The sequence below is a fragment of the Tiliqua scincoides genome, chromosome 5 (genome assembly GCF_035046505.1).
Source record: "Tiliqua scincoides isolate rTilSci1 chromosome 5, rTilSci1.hap2, whole genome shotgun sequence".
NCBI lineage: Eukaryota > Metazoa > Chordata > Lepidosauria > Squamata > Scincidae > Tiliqua > Tiliqua scincoides.
Window position 1 is genome coordinate 81,906,419 of NC_089825.1, and position 16,998 is coordinate 81,923,416.

General features: G+C 47.6%; 2 pseudogenes; both read left to right on the plus strand.

The window, feature by feature from the left end:
• The first annotated feature begins 334 nt into the window (after nt 1-334).
• On the plus strand, nt 335-454 carry LOC136654502 (5S ribosomal RNA; annotated as a pseudogene).
• Nucleotides 455-1,228: 774 nt separating this feature from the next.
• Nucleotides 1,229-1,345, plus strand: LOC136654971 (5S ribosomal RNA; annotated as a pseudogene).
• Nucleotides 1,346-16,998: the final 15,653 nt, after the last annotated feature.

A 16,998-nucleotide genomic window follows, 5' to 3' on the forward strand; every position in this document is an offset into this window, starting at 1 on the left:
AGCTGGCTGTTCTGTCTTCTCTTGTACAGAATATCTTGCCAGACACAACCAGGTTCCAAAATTCATTCCCTGCCAATTGAAAATATGCAGGACCAACTAATCAGTTCAGAACCACCCTGCTGCTACAAATGGTGTCCTTCACGCCCAGTTCTTGAGAACAGGGATGACACTATGTTGGAATAAACCTGCTTCCCAATTCATCTTCATCATAATCATCATCATGGTATTTATATATCACCTTTCTGGCCATTGGATTGCTCCTTTGCCAAGGCAGTTTACATAGGCAGGCATTCTCTAAACCACCAAGGGGATTTTTACAATAAACTAAGAAGTTCTAAACAGCAACTGTTACCCTGCACATGCCCGATCTCATCTGATCTTGGAAGCTAAGCACGGTCAGGCCTGGTTAGTACTTGGATGGGAGACCACCTGGGAATACTGGGTGCTGTAGGCTTATACCATAGTCTTTCAAGACTGAAGGTTGCCAACCAAAGAAGTTCTGTCTTTCAAGAACACACTACTTTCCAGGCAGATCTTTTCTATCTGGTCTTCATTCTGGCCGTGTCACCTCCCGCTCTGAAAAACAGCTGGCTTCTTGTCTCCCACTCAAGTGCTCTGCTCAGTTCATCAGCACACAGAAGCTTCTGGTGTTTTTGAACTGGTGACCTTCAGGTGTTGTCTTTGGGTTTAATGACAGCTCTACCCCCCTAGACCAGACCTTCTGCCTTCAGATCTTCAGTCATGGTCCTCATTTGGATTCCATCCCACCATAGCTGCAGTTTGTCCTGCTCCTGTTGCTGTCGATGTTGTTTCCTTGTTGGGGGAAAAAGCAGCCACGGAGGAGGGGATCTAAGCTGGCTGTAGTCGGGAAAATGAGTCAAACCCCTTCCCCTCCACACACACTGCAGTCCCAATGCCAATCAGAAACTTCTTGCAATTTACAAACAATTAACAAATGCAGAAGGCCAAAGGGTTAGTCTAGTCTGGTCCTACATATCAGTGGCAGTGCAAATATATGGAAACCAACTTAAAGAGAATACATGTGCCTTCACTCCAGTATGATAGAAAAAAACTGTCATTCTCCAGGCTTGCCATGTGACCAGGACATTTTTAGACAACACTTTTTACAGAAAGAGGTTGCTAAACTAGACATTACCTTCAATGTGTCATTAACAAATATTCTTAAACCCAGAAGCTCTTCTTATTTAAGAAAAAAGCAGCTAGGGAGGCCAGCAACTGTTACCCTGCAAGTGCCTGATCTCGTCTGATCTCGGAAGCTAAGCAGGGTCAGGCCTGGTTAGTACTTAGATGGGAGACCGCCTGGGAATACCGGGTGCTGTAGGCTTATACCATAGCCTTTCGAGACTGAAGGTTGCCAACCAGGGAGGCCAATCTAGACTGGAACCATGAGGCAAGGGGAAGGACTGGGTAACTCCATTAACACTGTATTTCTGCAGAAAATATTGCCCCTTTGAGTTGTTATATGCCCCAAAGTGGCCATTTGCTACAAATAGGCACTTTGGGGGGGGGGGGGTATGAAGTAGCTCTAGCAGTGATTTTTGGCAGGAAAATAGCAGGAGAGGGAAAGGGTTGTCCCCTTCCTCCCTATGCCCCACAGTTCTAGACTGGATCAGGCCCCTCATGGTTGTTTTGTCTTAAATAAGAGAAGCTTCCAGATTTAAACCATGCATGTTTAAGTAAGGTGTAGTTTGGCCTAAATAAGTACCAGAATTGACAAGAAGTAAAAAATTAATGCCATCACCACAATTACTGTAAATAGTAACAATAATAATATAGCAGTCAGATTCTGGAGATAAGCTGGAGATGGGAGGCGGAAAGGAAGGGCAAAGGGACTGGCTTCTGTTCGTAGTGCTCTGATCATTTGGTCCAGCCCTGCCTTGATCCTGGCCTGGCATTAAAGAGACTCTTCCCGACTGCTCACTCAAAGCCCCCCCTCCCCAGAATGCATCACACGTGCTGCACTTAAGGGGTGCACCTCAACTGCCCATGCGAGAGGCTGCCTCTTCTCGTCTTGCTGCCAGGGCCCGAGGGCCGCTCAAGCACTTGGCAGGCGCCCTTCTGCTTGAGTGCCTCCATGCGGGAAGAAATTGACGGTGATTTTCCCTGTCTGAGCACGTTAGGATCCACAGCTCACCCCCTAATCCATCTCTGGGGAGAGGAAGTTGGCTAAGATGGCAGGGAGGACAGATGAGCTGGCTTGTAGCGCCAGTTCTCAAGAGCGAAAAAGGGCTGCAAAGCAGAAATGCCACAGATTTTGGTGAGTCAAGTGCCTGAGCCAGTTCTCCCCATTGGCATTGCTTGGTGCAAAATGTTCAAACTTGTGTCCACATTTTGTTATGCTTCCTCCTAGGGTTGCAGTTAGATTGGGGGGGGGGGGGGGTTGCAAAAAAGTGGGGACACAATCCAGGAGGAAATTTTCCTGTATGTTCTCACTGAAATTAACAGAAGCTGCATAAGAGGAGTGCTCTTGAGCACCTCCCATTCTTTTCAATGGGGCTTGGGTAGCAGATCTTCCTAGTGGATTACGCCTCAGGTATCCAAGTCTTAGTCCTTAACATGATAGCCTTCATGTAGATGAAGCCTTACCATTTTAACACTTGACCCCTGCTAGGGTTCTGATCTGGACCACCCCCCCCCCAACCTTCACAGCTGCCTTCTACTCCAGGACGTAAGCTCTCATTGGAACCAAATAGCAGGGGAAATATAGCAGCTGTGAGAGCCCTTATTCAGACCAAGAGGAGGATTAAAGCCCTTGCACAATCCTGATCCAGATCAGGTTTGCTGTGGCTACTGTTGGTGAATGAAAAATTTGTCCACTTGGGGCTCATCATGATATATTTAATGTCACATGCAGTTTGACCCCCATAATGCAGCCAGTCAAGACTAGGAGGTCCATGAATGGCTCTCCCAAGTATTTCAAGATAGCCAATGTAGGGCCCAATCCTAGCCAATTTTCCAGCCCTGGTGCAACTACAACACAGCCCCATGGTAAGGGAACAAATGTACCCATACCTTAAGGAGGCCTCTATGACTGCTGCCCCACTAGAAGATGCAGTGCATGCCCCATTAGCACAGTTGCACCGGCACTGGAAAATTGGATAGGATTGGGCCCGTAGTTGTGGGGGGCCCAATTTAGATGGGGACAGAGGTATTGGGAGAAGCAGAGTTGAACCCTTCATCCATGCCATCTTCCTGGTATGGAGCCACGTATCAGTTGCTTTTGGCCTCATGGGACAAAACTTACGTGTACCTGCCTGTATCCAATCTGACTGCAGATCTCCTGCCATCTAGCTTGATGCTTCCATTAGTGAACTAATGTAGACTGGTAAGTGCCTCAGAACTGCTTCAGAGCTCTCTTCAAGCCCTGATGGGGAAAGCCAAATGAACATCAACTGCTACAATCGGCCAGCTGTGTAAAACCTTTGGATTGGTTAGTGCTAGTGCCGATATTAGGAGCCTGGCAAATCAACAGAGCCGCTCATTCTGCATGTCAGGCTCCAGCCACTGGCCTCAGGGACTGTGAGCTGCAGACCTTCCATGCCCATATTTGGTCACGGCCATTCCCATGGTAATGGGACCTCACTTGGCCTAGCCCAGCTCTGGCATTAACTTGTAGTTAATTAACTATACTCAGTTATAGCTGAGCAAAGACTCAGCTCTGGAAACATTAAAGACAAGAGTAACTGGTCAGGCCCAAGTCTTGCCAAACAGAAAGGGACGGGGAGTATAAAACCCCTGTTAATGAGGCAAAGAGGCACCTTTTAAAGGGGCATCCTCTTATATTTAGCAGGGGAAGAGCAACTGTTCCTCTTCAACCCAACATGGCATCTTTTCCAATGGTTGTAGGCGGTGTCTCTTCCTCATCTCTCCTTTAGATTGTGAACCCTTTAGACAGGGAACCATTTGTTGATTTATTTTGCTATGTAAACCTTTTTTTCCTGAACTAGTGCTTATTCAAAAGCAGTATACAGGTATAAATATCCGTAGTAGTAGTTGTAGTAATAGTAGTAGTAGTAGCAGTAGCAGTAGTGAGACAAGGTGTCTGTCACCACCAGCAGCAGCAGAATCCTCCTTCTGTTCCAAACAGTGACAAAGTCTGACCTGGAAGCTTTTATGTGGGTCAGATTTTATATGATCCCCTCATCTCCAGAGTTTCAGAGCCTGTTCCCCACAAGGTGAAGCTCAGGTGACAGAGCCTGACTAGGCCTGTTGGCTCAGAAGCAGAGCCTGATGGTCACTAAGAGGAAATGCAAATCACAAAAAAGGCTGACTCTTTCACCTGAGATTTTACTTCTTCCCCTGAAGCACCTCGGAAATGAAGCTAACCCACTGGTTCTTCTGGTTGTATCCCAAGACCTGGCTATCTTGCCACCCCCTCTGGGCTATTTTGCTCAACTCATACATAAGAATGTGTGGTGTAACCTGATGTCAAGTCAGACCATTGGAGCTTCCCAGTCAGTGTCACCTCTATTGGCTGGCAAGAGCAGTAGCTCCCCAGTCCTACCTGCAGAATCTACCCAGGGCCCTGTACCTGTGAAGTCACACGCTGCCCCTCCCCTCTCCCTATACTTACCTCCTTTCAGCCCAAGTGGTTCACGATGCTCAAGCTGATTCCTCCCACGTCATCCCTCAGGCCCCACATTCAGGAACTGCTGTGGGTTTGGGTCCTGAACATTACCCTGTGCACCAGTCCATGTGCATTTTCTCACAACTACTCACACACAGCTGGGATCACCACCGAGCCAGGCTGTGGGAGAAGGGCATCCGGGTTGACAGGCATGGCTTCTAGGATGTGCGAGAGATGCGTTTGCCACTTCTCTGAGATTTCACTGTGGCCCAGCCTGAGCCCAGGCCTGCTGTGCAATGCCTCCCCCCATCAAAGTGTGCCTTTGCATACTCTCACATGTGCAAGCAAGCAGGAAGGTGGCACCCATTAGAGGAAGTCCACAGCGCAATTAGGAAACAGTTGGGTTTTCATCTCGCTCTTCCTCCTTTCATCTGTGGGCTCTTTTTTATGTCTTCACTTTCTTCTCTCCTCCAGCGGCTGTGCTGGCTGATGAGTGAAAGGGGGGTGAGGAGAAACCCAGACTAACAAACCTCCGTCACTCATCTTTGGGTAATTAGTCTTTGAAAAGGCTCCTTTCTCAATCTCCCTCATGTCCCTCTGTCAGGAGGACTTGAGAGGAGATCTAAAGCCAGGTCTAGAATTGGGGGGCTCACTGAGGGCAAAGCTCTTCAGTGAACCCCTGAACTTGGGAGTGGTGGGATGTGTGGCCAAGATTTCTCTCCTATGGCTTCTGATCGTTTTTTTAGTGGTTCAAGACATAATGGTGGCCTGACTGGCATGGCGAAATATTCATAAATGCCCAGCCTCACAACACCCTGTAACAATCCCTCGAAAGATTTATAGTTCTACGGAGGAACAGCTATAGTTTGGTTGCTTGCTCCATGAGAATCACCACCTATTTAAAGTTCTGGACATCAGAGGATGCTTGCAAGCCTTTCAGAAACTCAGTGGCTGCATTTATCCCTGTGGCCCCAATTCCAGTGGAGCTATATGCATATATGGGGAAATCAGTGTATGAAGGGCAGGTGAGTGTGTAGTTTCTTAGAATTGTCTATTGCGGCAGCCTGCACTACTGCTGAAGAGGCAAGCCGTTTTAAGGGAGCTTCTGTCGTTTGGCCGTGACAGGCAGCCCAACACAACACAACTCCTGTGCAACACAACTCCAATGTGGCAGCTACTGTATCCTGCAGGGGAGTTTCGGCATATGGAGACCTCTTCAAGGTAAGGGAACACTTGTTCCCTTGCCCCCGGGTTAAGCCCATGCTGGGTCAGTAGGTCTACTCAGACCTGCGCCAGCTGTATAGTGCAAGTCTGTGTGGGTTGGGGGATCAAGGCCAGGATGGGGGTTAGGATTTGGTGGATGCCGCTGCTGCCAAACTCGCCTCTTCCTGGTCCTAATCTGCCCTCCTCCCCACCCCCATTGCCCCACTGTCACCCCCATTCCACTCACCCCCCCCACTCTGTTCTGACAAGCCCACCTCCCTACCAACCCTTGTGCACATTTACCAGGGCCAGGGTTCACCCAGAATCTGTTGGCACATGACTTGGCTGCTTGGAGGTGGCTGCTCATCACTTGAGGCAGCGTCCAGGCTGCGCGCTTCAGCATGTGGCCTTTTGCGACAGCCAGAAAGTGCCTAACACCATTAACGTACGAGGCGCCCATAGGACTGGGCCATTGATCTCATAACTCAGCTGCTGTGCTACACAGGCTCTTAGAAAGCAGTCTGGTTCACACGTCAGTCTCTTAGCTGCTACTCTATAATAACTCACAAAAAGCTGCTTGCCTCTTCTGCAAGCAGCTTTAGTGTGACTTTCAAAGGCACCTGGTTCAAAACTCACCTTTGCCTTGACCTGGGTGTTGTCTCTCAGCCCATTCCACATGTGATCTGAGCAGCATGAGAACCATTTCTGCATGGTTGACAAGTTCCCTCCTGCTGGGGAAGAGGAAGGCCACTGCAGTTGTCTTTGTCCACATGGCTGTTATATTCACTTGTATGGAGTATGAGATTGCATCGCGAGAAAGCTGCTTGGACCATGTGCGAAGGGGACCTCATTCTGCCTCCCTTTTGCCAGCTGGACATAATAATACTGGTCAACTTTGCAGGGCTGTGGTAAGTATGACGAGCTAATGTGCATGAACACTTGAAAGTTGCTGTAGAAGGGCTAATTAATTGTGGCCGATTTCATTGATCATGCCTTGGGCTTAGGATGGCTTTTCACCAGCTGCTTGAGAGACTGTTCCTTACCAGTCTCTACATTTCCAGAGTCTTCCATGCCCTCTCTCCCCTGTGAAGCCCACTGCAAGCCTCCCAAAATAGCTACTGTGAAACAGGTTCTGAATTTAACATTTCCAGCTTCTGGGATACGAGAAGGGCACACAGGAAAAAAAAAAAGTACTGGCCTCTAGGCCAGTACAGATTGTGTTTACCACTGAGTAACTGTAACCAGTGGAGACATACCTGAGTTTTGAGGACAGGGATTCCTATTCAGAAGACATGGTTTCCAGACAAGTGTCAGCCCCAGCACCTCTTTTTCTTGTCTCTTTTTTGTTCCCCCCTTTGCTACAAATTAAGCCATGGCTAACTTCACCTCCTCTGTGATGTTCTACCATCCTTTCTGTGTGGCAGAGCAATGTCTGCTCAGGGTTTCTTGAGTGGGGGGGGGGGAGAGCAGAGGGAGGAGGGAAAGGCATGGCAGTAGTAGCACCAGATGGAACCACCTCGATGCTGCAGTATTTCTGGGAGGTGAAGGTAGGAGACAGATCGCAGTGACAAAGTGTGTAATAGACTCACTGTGAAGAGGAGGGGTGGAAGTCAGCAGAGAGATGGGGTGCAGGGTGGGGAGCACCTCTAATGTCAGACCCCCATAACCAACGTACACATGTGAATGCACACAGACAGATTCCTCCAGTGAATAAAGGAGTTTCCTATTTAGGTATCCCTGCGGGGGTGCAATTCATTAATACCTCTCCCTTCCCCCCCACCTGCCTCCCCCCAACCACATCCCCCCATCAATGCAGATGTTTCTAATGGGGCACAGGCGTATTAATAAGCCACTGTTCCCACTCCATCACCCCAGAGCATCTTAACGATAGACAGCCGGGGCTGCGCGAAGGGGATCTGGCTACCAGCCAAACTGGCGAGCTGCTGGGGGGGGGGAGGGAGGGATTTATGGTGGTGTCAAAGCACTGTTGGTCTGTTGATGGGGGTTGGGGGGGATATGACTGGGAATCACAGCAGCTGGGTTCTATTCCCAGCTGTACGGCTGGTATCTGATAAGCCATTTCTTCTCTCCATGCTGTAATAAACAGTAGCTCAGGCTTCCTTTCACTCCCATCGAAAGCACCTGAGCTCTGCTAGTGACTTCCAGTAAGACCTTGACCACATCACTTTCTTTCCCTCGGGGTTGATCTCCCACTGTCACCTTCTCTTCCCAACTGAGAACTGTAGATGAAAGCAGACAATTGCTCACCCGGAACGCATGACCATGTGGTTGGAAGCACTGGGTACATGGGTCACTGGTGTGTAATTCTGCCACACAAGAAAGAGGATTTTGCCTCACCTAGCTTTCCCACCTCTCCAGGTGGCAAAATACAATGACCCTACCCACCAGGGACAATTCCAGGTTCCTTGGGCTTCCTTCACCAGCATGCGCAGAGAGGGGTGGAGGTGCATTCAAGCCCTAAAATTCTGTGGCGCACACCCCCACCTTGTACAGGAACTAGTCCTTCCTTTCCCTGCATGTACCTAGTGCTTAATGCCCACAATTCTCTATGTGTCAGAGTAGACTTGCGGGTCAGAATCTCTCAAGCTGCACAGGACACCCAGGAACAGTGATGTAGTTAAGGGAAGGCAGGGGGTATATTGCCCTGGGAACCATGCCTTGAGGAGGTGTCTTAGAAGCCCCTGAAAGGCACTTCCAATTTTCGTTGAGAACCAGAAGAACCTTTTGAAGGTTTCTAAGTTTAACACTAAGGAGTGTTAAAAAACTAGGGGGTGTTATGGGGGTATGGGATATATGGGTGTTAAAAATTTTTGTGCCTCCAGGTGCCAGATGCCATTGAGCCCAATCCTATGCATGTCTACTCAGAAGTCCCATTATCGTCAATAGGAGCTTACTTCCAGGTAAGCGTGACTAGGATTTCAGCCTCAGCTACACCACTGCCCCCCGGAACGTTTGAGGAAACCGAGGATATTTAGATGACTTCTATCTTCTTTGGTACTTCATACAAAGGGAGATAGGCACTATTGTTGGCTTGCTGGGCTCCTTGTTGTCCTCTGGGCATCAGACATGAGCTCCACCTTGCAGATTTTCAGTCTTGCTCATCACTTGGAAGAATGAAAAATAGAACTGGATTACCACGTGGATTGCACACTGCAATAGGTTACGATGTTCTTCCACATCTTCTGCTAATCTCAATGGTGTTTCTTCAGGAGAATTTCCAGTGGATTGTGCCCTGAGGAGTGGATTAGATGCCTGTCTCCCACTCCACCACTCCTGGCAGCACCAAAATCTACCATCTGAGACAATGCACCACCTTGCTTCCTCAAAAGGGCATCTCTGATTTCCTGCAGTGCAGCCAAAAGGCATCTAAACGGAGGCATGGGTAATATTGCACATTTAGTTACATTTATTCAGTTAGTTAATTGAATAAAAAGCAGGTGTTTAATCACCTAAAATGCTTTATTTGGTTGACAGCCCTCATCATGACTTGATAGGAAGATATTTTTCTGTCTCCGGGTTCATCTGGGATTCTCAGGCTGCAAACCTGGGCACACTTTCCTGAGGGTAAATCCTACTGAGTTCAATAAGACTTACTTCTTAGTAGACATTTTTAAGTTTGTGCTGACAGACCCTTGCCAGGCTGAGAAAAAGGGGGCTCACATATTACATGGCAGAAATTTTATCAGGGGGTATGAAATTTTTTGGGGGGGCCCTTCCCTTCTCCATTGGATCCTAATTTCATACAATCATTGGATCATAATTTCTTTGAATTACAATGAATAAACTATGTAGGCTTATACAAAATGTGAATGCTAGTCTTTACACAATATATGTAAACATTTTCCGAGATCCCAGGAAATTTCTGGCTCCCTATGTTTGGTTACTGGTGCCCCTTTTTGACCCCAGGCCCAGGTACAATGTATCCACTGCACGTGCGCGCGCACACACACACACACACACACACACACACACCTATGTCCTGGTGAGATCAGAAAATGTAAGATTGTAGGAAATGTTTGGGGACCCTCCTTTGGCTCCTGGGCCCCCTTTTAGACAATGGGCCCACATACAATTTACCCCCTGCACCCCTTTCTCATGGGTGCCGGACACAGTTGCTGTGAGTAAACCAGTGTTGCACCAGCATTTCTGCCAGCAAATAGGTCCAGTATACGTGACATACCTGCACCTTTAAATACATGTGCATGTGTGCCAGGTCACCCCAGTCCAACCAGGGTTTCTAAGTGCATGCACGTGAGTATCCAAGAATGCCACCCACACATTTTTGGCTTGTTACCTGCGGGGAAAGGCCAATGTGATACTGGTGTCATCCCAGCAGCTTCACCTGCTCTGCAACTGCACACGGAGCAGCCCCAAATCAAGCAAAAGAACGAGCTGATCATGCTGCCATTGGTTCTGTTGACAGATCATTGGGAATTGCATGGCCTGGGATCCCTGCCACACAGTTTGACCCATTGGACTGTCACGGCAAACCATTTGCTTGTGTTCCGACCAGAGCAGAGCCCAGTTTGTGCTTTCTGATGATGGCAAAATGCTTGTGGCTGCTCAGATGCCGCTCTCTTCGCCTCTCCCCCTTGCTTTGCTCCTCGTTAATTTTGTTTGTCTGTCTCAATTTTGCTGCTGTCGTTCTCTGGCTTGATCTCTATTTCCCGGGCGCTCTCCATAGCCAGCATCGTTCAGCTGTTTTCGTCCCTGCTTCCCAGCTGTGCCAACCCAATACAGCTGTTGGATCCCTGTCCATCTCCTAACACCTTCCTCCCCCTCTGTGCTTTTCCCAGCCTGGATTATTTGGCCCCTTGCAACAGATATTTCCTGATTGTTATGTATTTTGAACATATTTTCACCTTTTTCTTTCACAAGCCCTGGTATTAGTTCTCAAATAACAGACCATGCTGGACACCAGCCTGGGAAGGACACAGGAGGCAAAGAAGAGCCAAGTTCTCTATCCAATAGCATCAATGCAATCAAGTGGCCTTTCGGTCTCTTAGCCAATCGAGCGGTTCCTCTGGGGAGGGGAGGGAAGAAAATATTTCTGCTTTTTTTGGCGAAGCTACTCTAACAAGTAGAGGTTAGAATCCAGCATTTTTTTTAAAAACTCTCAAATTCTGCAATCAAAAAACCCTAATTCAGCAATGTTAATCAGTGCAAACTGGGCATATATGCAAAAAAAGAAAACCTATATATTGTATATGTTTCCTTTCCATCCACACAGAAGGTTCCAAGTCAAGGCCAGAGACTCTGCACTGGGCAAATGGAGTGGTACCTCTCTCTTTGATCTTAGTGGATGGTTGGCAGAGTTCATGTGGAAGCAGGCATTCCCTAGAGTCAGTAGCATAGCAATGGGGGTGAGAGACAGCCCACCTCAGGTACCAGCCATAAGGGGATGCTAATGCAGGCAGCCCTTCATCTTTTTAGCTAGAACCTGCTAGAACCTACTCTATTCCTACACAGAAAAATATATAGGGCTGCCCACATCATTTGCCTGTTGGATTTGTGGTCTAAGGTGGCTGGTAATCATCAAGTAAATATATTGGAAGTGGAATTAGGTACCTATACCAACATGAAATGACATTGATATAAACAAGGGGGATGTTAAAAGTTATCAGCCTCAGGCCTCAAATGCACCAGCTACGCCACCACCTAACATAATTAGGGCACAATCCTAACCCCTTATGTCAGTGCTTTCCAGCACTGGCATAGCAGTGTCAATGGGACGTATGCTGCATCCTGCAGTTGGGTGTCACTCACGGAGGCCTCCTCAAAGTAAGGGAATGTTTGTTCCCATACCTCAGAGCTGCATTGCCCTTGTGTCAGCGCTGGAAAGCACTGACATGAGGGGTTAGGATTGTGTCCTTAACTGGGTTATGCATCACAAAAAAGTCTATTCACATGGGAATTATTTTCTACCTTGAAAATGGCACATAAACTGAGTTCTTCCATGGCTGGTTTGATGGATGCAGTGATGAAGCCCTGAGGCTGATAGGGGCTACTGAGGCAGTTGGAGATAGATGGACCAAACCTTCAGACAAAGGCCTTTTTTTCTGGGACTGTGATGATATTGACAATGGTGAAGATGCCTTTTAGTTACTGCAGGCAGCTGAAAAGTGCCTTAAAAAAAAAAAAAGAATTTGGCAAGTGGCTTGAGGTGCTCTGTGCATCCTACCTGATCTAACCCCCCCCAACTGGGCTTCCAAAATGGTGGTGCTGGCCTTGGTTCTTCCAGTGGGCTTGTAAGTGTCAAACCAGCTGTTCTATTCTGAGCCTGCAGGGAACAAAGCAAAACCTGTTCCTTGAGGTTGCAATCCTATACATGCAATAGGACTTACTGATGAGTAGACCGGCATTGTGCTTTGAGGCATTGAACAGGGACAGCCAATAGCAGGTTTGGGATAAGAAGGAACAGGGGGCAAGAAAAGTGGTAGGCTTAGATTGAAGCTCTGCAAGACCTTGGACAGCTCCCACATACCGATGTCAGATATTTCCAGATGTGGAAAGATACCAGATATTTATCCAACAAGATCTAAGGCTTAGCTGAGCCCTTGTATCACCAGTATAAAGTCTGACCACTACTAGAGCCCTATCCCACTAGAAAAGATGCAGAGCATTTAAAGGCTGGTGCCCTGGCCTGGAACCAAGCCTTCTCCACTGAGGATTTTGAGAACAGCCTTGTGGAGACCCATTTGGACTCCTCTCCTGAAAGATCTGAGCTACCACTCTCAAGTTTGAAGTCTGGTAACTCCTCTTCTTCCTTAGAGAGGTCTTCAGTAATATGTTTGTTTCTTTATAGCCATATTTGTAAACAGGGCCAGCCCGTACAAGAGGTCAGTTGATGGGATGTGCCCATCTCTGCTACTTACCTCTACTGCTCCTCCTTCCAAACCCTGAATTGGAAGAGGTAGATGAAATGTGGAGGGGAGGGGAATCTCAGATAGAACATTGGAGGGTAGGAGGAACAGAGGCTGGCACATCATTGGTTAAGGGGGGCAGCATTTGGCATGCCACCTCAGGTTTTGGGAGGTCTTTGGGCATCCCTGTTTGTATGCCACTCCCTTTCTTAGAAGTTCTCAAGGCAATATGAAAACAACGTATTCAACCTATTAATAAACAAGACTTAAAAATAAAACCAAGACAAATTGGTACAACAGAGCAAGAGAAAGTCCCCCTCAAGGTCACTGTCTGCTGGATTTGGAGCCATGAGACCTCCTGGGCAGAGATCCTGATTCAAGCACATTCCTGGAGTTGTTATCAAGGTGCTTGGAGACTAGGGAACAACACTGGTCTTATGAAAGGCTCAGTACAGGGCAGTGGTGTCACTAGGGCTTGTGTCACCCAGTGTGGAAAGCCAGCATGTCACCCCCACGATGGCCCTCCTCCCATGCAGTGGGTAAGGGCAATGACTCAGGTAGTGGACATGGTGATATACAATCACCCCACCCCCATTGGTTTTATGGCTATACCTTTTGATAGAACAGAGATATTTCAACGCTGTTTGTTTCATTGCATTATGCATGAAAATACACATTGAATAATATAACATGATGGTATTATTCTCACAAACCGTGATTCTAGCAATTTTGGTCACTAGTGTGTCAACCCCCCCCCCCCGAAGGTGTCACCTTACTAACACCTTATTGATTCCATGTTGTGTCATAATAACATTTCATTGACAATTCGAACAATCAATCTCATCGGTCCATTTGGAATTTAGGAAATACTTTTTTGTTCTATAAGTCGGTTGCATTTTTGTTATTGTTTTTTTGGCCATAACTTTTGATAGAATTGAGATATTTCACTCCAGTTTTTTAATTGCATTCTGCTGTAAATTACACATTGAATGGTATACAACATGATGGTATTAATCCTAGAAACCATAATTTTAGCTATTTTTATCACTAGTGGTGTCACCCCCCCCCTTTGCACATCACCTCCCCTTTGCATGTCATCTGGTGCAGCCTGCACACACACACCCCCCCAAGAATACCACTGGTACAGGGTCAGGCTCCAACAATCATGCAACTAGCCTCAGATGCTGTCAACTGAGGCTTTCTTTGCAAACAGTTTCTGAAATGGAGAAAAGTTGGAGCATGTCATTCATGGTCCCTGCACCACTAGCTTGTGAAGGAACACTCCCATAGGAATCCTTGCCTCTCCCTGAAACACAGGGCTGGCCCTCAAATTGGTCCTGATGGAACCTGGAAGCCAGGCAGCACTTGGGAAGATGGGCAGCAAACTTGCACACACTTGCACTTGCACCCCCCCCCACACACACACACCAAGCAACAAGTTTTGCAGTCATGGCAGCACTTATGTCTGCAGCTATCTTGCACTAGCCTCCACCACCACCACCCTGGTGGCTCCGCCTGCCCCTTTGAAACAGGACTTTCTTCCACCCTGCTCTGCTGCCCTTTTCAAAAGGTTGGAGTGGCTAGCTGGCACAAGAGAAGCACAGGTTGCGGTGGAGGGAATCACTGCTGCTGCCACAAAGTGATGGAGTGCCAGGGATGGCACCAAATAAATAAAGACTCCAGGCCAACAATTTTTAACCCATGGTACACTGTGAAGGCACTAAAATCGTCAAGGCATGCAATCAGTTTTTTGAATATTGGGGAGGTACACTGTGCCACCAGCAGGGGGCTCACATCCCCCAATAGCCCAACTAATAAATGGCCCTCCCCTAAACTCTGACCTGCAGGCAATTTGTGGCACACCAATGAGCCACAGCACAGTGGTTGAAAATTGCTCCTCTAGGCCAGTGGTTCCTAACCTGGGGTACATGTATCCCTAGGGGTGATTGCCAGGACCTTTAGGGGTACTTGAAAAAGAATGGAATAATGGTGGAAAAAAGGCAGGTCTGTATTAGAATGCTCTGCAAAGCTGGCATTAGAATGCATTGCGGGGTTAATATGAAACAGAAAGTTTCACAGAGAATATGAAATATAATATGGATATGAAATATTTCATATATTAATATGAAATATAGAATTGAATATGAAATATAATAGGAAACAGAGAGTGGGTGTCAATGGGCAATTTTTACAATGGAGAGAGGTGAAAAACAGTGTGCCCCAAGGATCTGTCCTGGGACCGGTGCTTTTCAACCTGTTCATAAATGACCTGAAGACAGGGGTGAGCAGTGAGGTGGTGAAGTTTGCAGACGACACCAAACTTTTTTGAGTGGTGAAGACCAGAAGTGATTGTGAGGAGCTCCGGAAGGATCTCTCCAAACTGGCAGAATGGGCAGCAAAATGGCAGAAGTGTTTCAATGTAAGTAAAGTCATGCACATTGGGGAAAAAAATCAAAACTTCACATATAGCCTGATGGGTTCTGAGCTGTCTGTGACAGATCAGGAGAGAGATCTTGGGCTGGTGGTGGACAGGTCAATGAAAGTGTCAACTCAATGTGCTGTGGCAGTGAAGAAGGCCAATTCTATGCTTGGGATCACTAGAAAAGGTATTGAGAACAAAAGGGCTAATACTATAATGCCGTTGTAAAAATCTGTGGTAAGGCCACACCTGGAGTATTGCATCCAGTTCCGGTCGCCACATCTCAAAAAGGACATAGTGGAAATGGAAAAGGTGCAAAAGAGAGCAACTAAGATGATTACTGGGCTGGGGCACCTTCCTTATGAAGAAAGGCTATGGCGTTTGGGCCTCTTCAGCCTAGAAAAGAGATGCCTGAAGGGGGACATGATTGAGACATAAAAAATTATGCATGGGAAGGATAAAGTGGATAGAGAGATGCTCTTTACACTCTCACATAACACCAGAACCAGGGGACATCCACTAAAATTGAGTGTTGGGAGAGTTAGAACAGACAAAAGAAAATATTTCTTTACTCAGCGTGTGGTTGGTCTGTGGAACTCCTTGCCACAGGATGTGGTGATGGCGTCTGGCCTGGACGCCTTTCAAAGGGGATTGGACAAGTTTCTGGAGGAAAAATCCATTACGGGTTACAAGCCATGATGTGTATGTACAACCTCCTGATTTTAGAAATGGGCTGTGTCAGAATGCCAATGCAAGGGAGAGCACCAGGATGAGGTCTCTTGTTATCTGGTGTGCTCCCTGGGGCATTTGGTGGGCCGCTGTGAGATGCAGGAAGCTGGACTAGATGGGCCTATGGCCTGATCCAGTGGGGCTGTTCTTATGTTCTTATGAGCAGTATAATTTATTGAAATGGGCTGCCAAGTGGTATGCAAGTGAAAAAAATGTTGGGAACCACTGCTCAATCCTATGCATATTTACTCAGTAGGAAATCCCATTTAGTAAATGGGGCTTACTTCCAGGAAAGTGTGGATAGGACTGCAGCCTCAGCCTGTTCTTTAACCACAAGCAGCCACAGGGAGGGCCTAGTTCAGGTTGGGACTGTAGCACATGGAAAGGGAGGGGTTAACTCTCCTGATGCCATTTCATTTCCAAAAATCTTACCCTCCCCCTGCATTGCTTATTCATCTTCAAAGTAGCCCTTTGCCCCAGAGCAAATACTTGTAGCAAATATCTGTGGTTTGGGCCAAATTTTGGAAGAAGAGTAGCGGGGGGGGGGGAGAGGAGTTAACCTCCACCTCCCTACAGTCTCAATCAGGATTGCTTTCTTCTCCCCCCACCCCATGACCATTTTAATGAAAGGTGTCTCCGCTTTTAAGCTCATGTCTTAAGTGCTGCGTGACCGTGAGCGTGACCGTGAGCGTGGGAAGGCCTAACTTGGGACTGGGTTTAGGTCTCCATCAGAGCCCTCGATAGAGGATGTGCATCCCTGACCCTTGCAACTAGAAGGCAAATGACAGCACAAAGCCTTTCGATTGGCCAGGCTTGCTTGTAAGTAAGTGACTGACTAGTAAGTGGCATAGCAAAGCATCTGGCACCTGGGTGCACAAAATGTTTAACACCCCCATTATACAAAATCAAATTTACACCCCCACCCCCGTTGCATATGTTCACACCTGGGAGGTGACCTCCCAGAAGACTTCAGAAGGTAGCTTTTTTTTTTTTTTGGCCTCAGGTTGGCACCCCCTCAAGGCGTGGTACCTGGAACAACATACCATGCCTGCTCCCCCTTAGCTACATCACTGCTGACTGGCCGTCTGCCCTGGCCTGGGCAACACAACAGTAGCTTCTGCCTTAGAGGGCCTTGCTCCAGGATTTCTCAGCTGGAGAACAGCACCCCCCTCTCT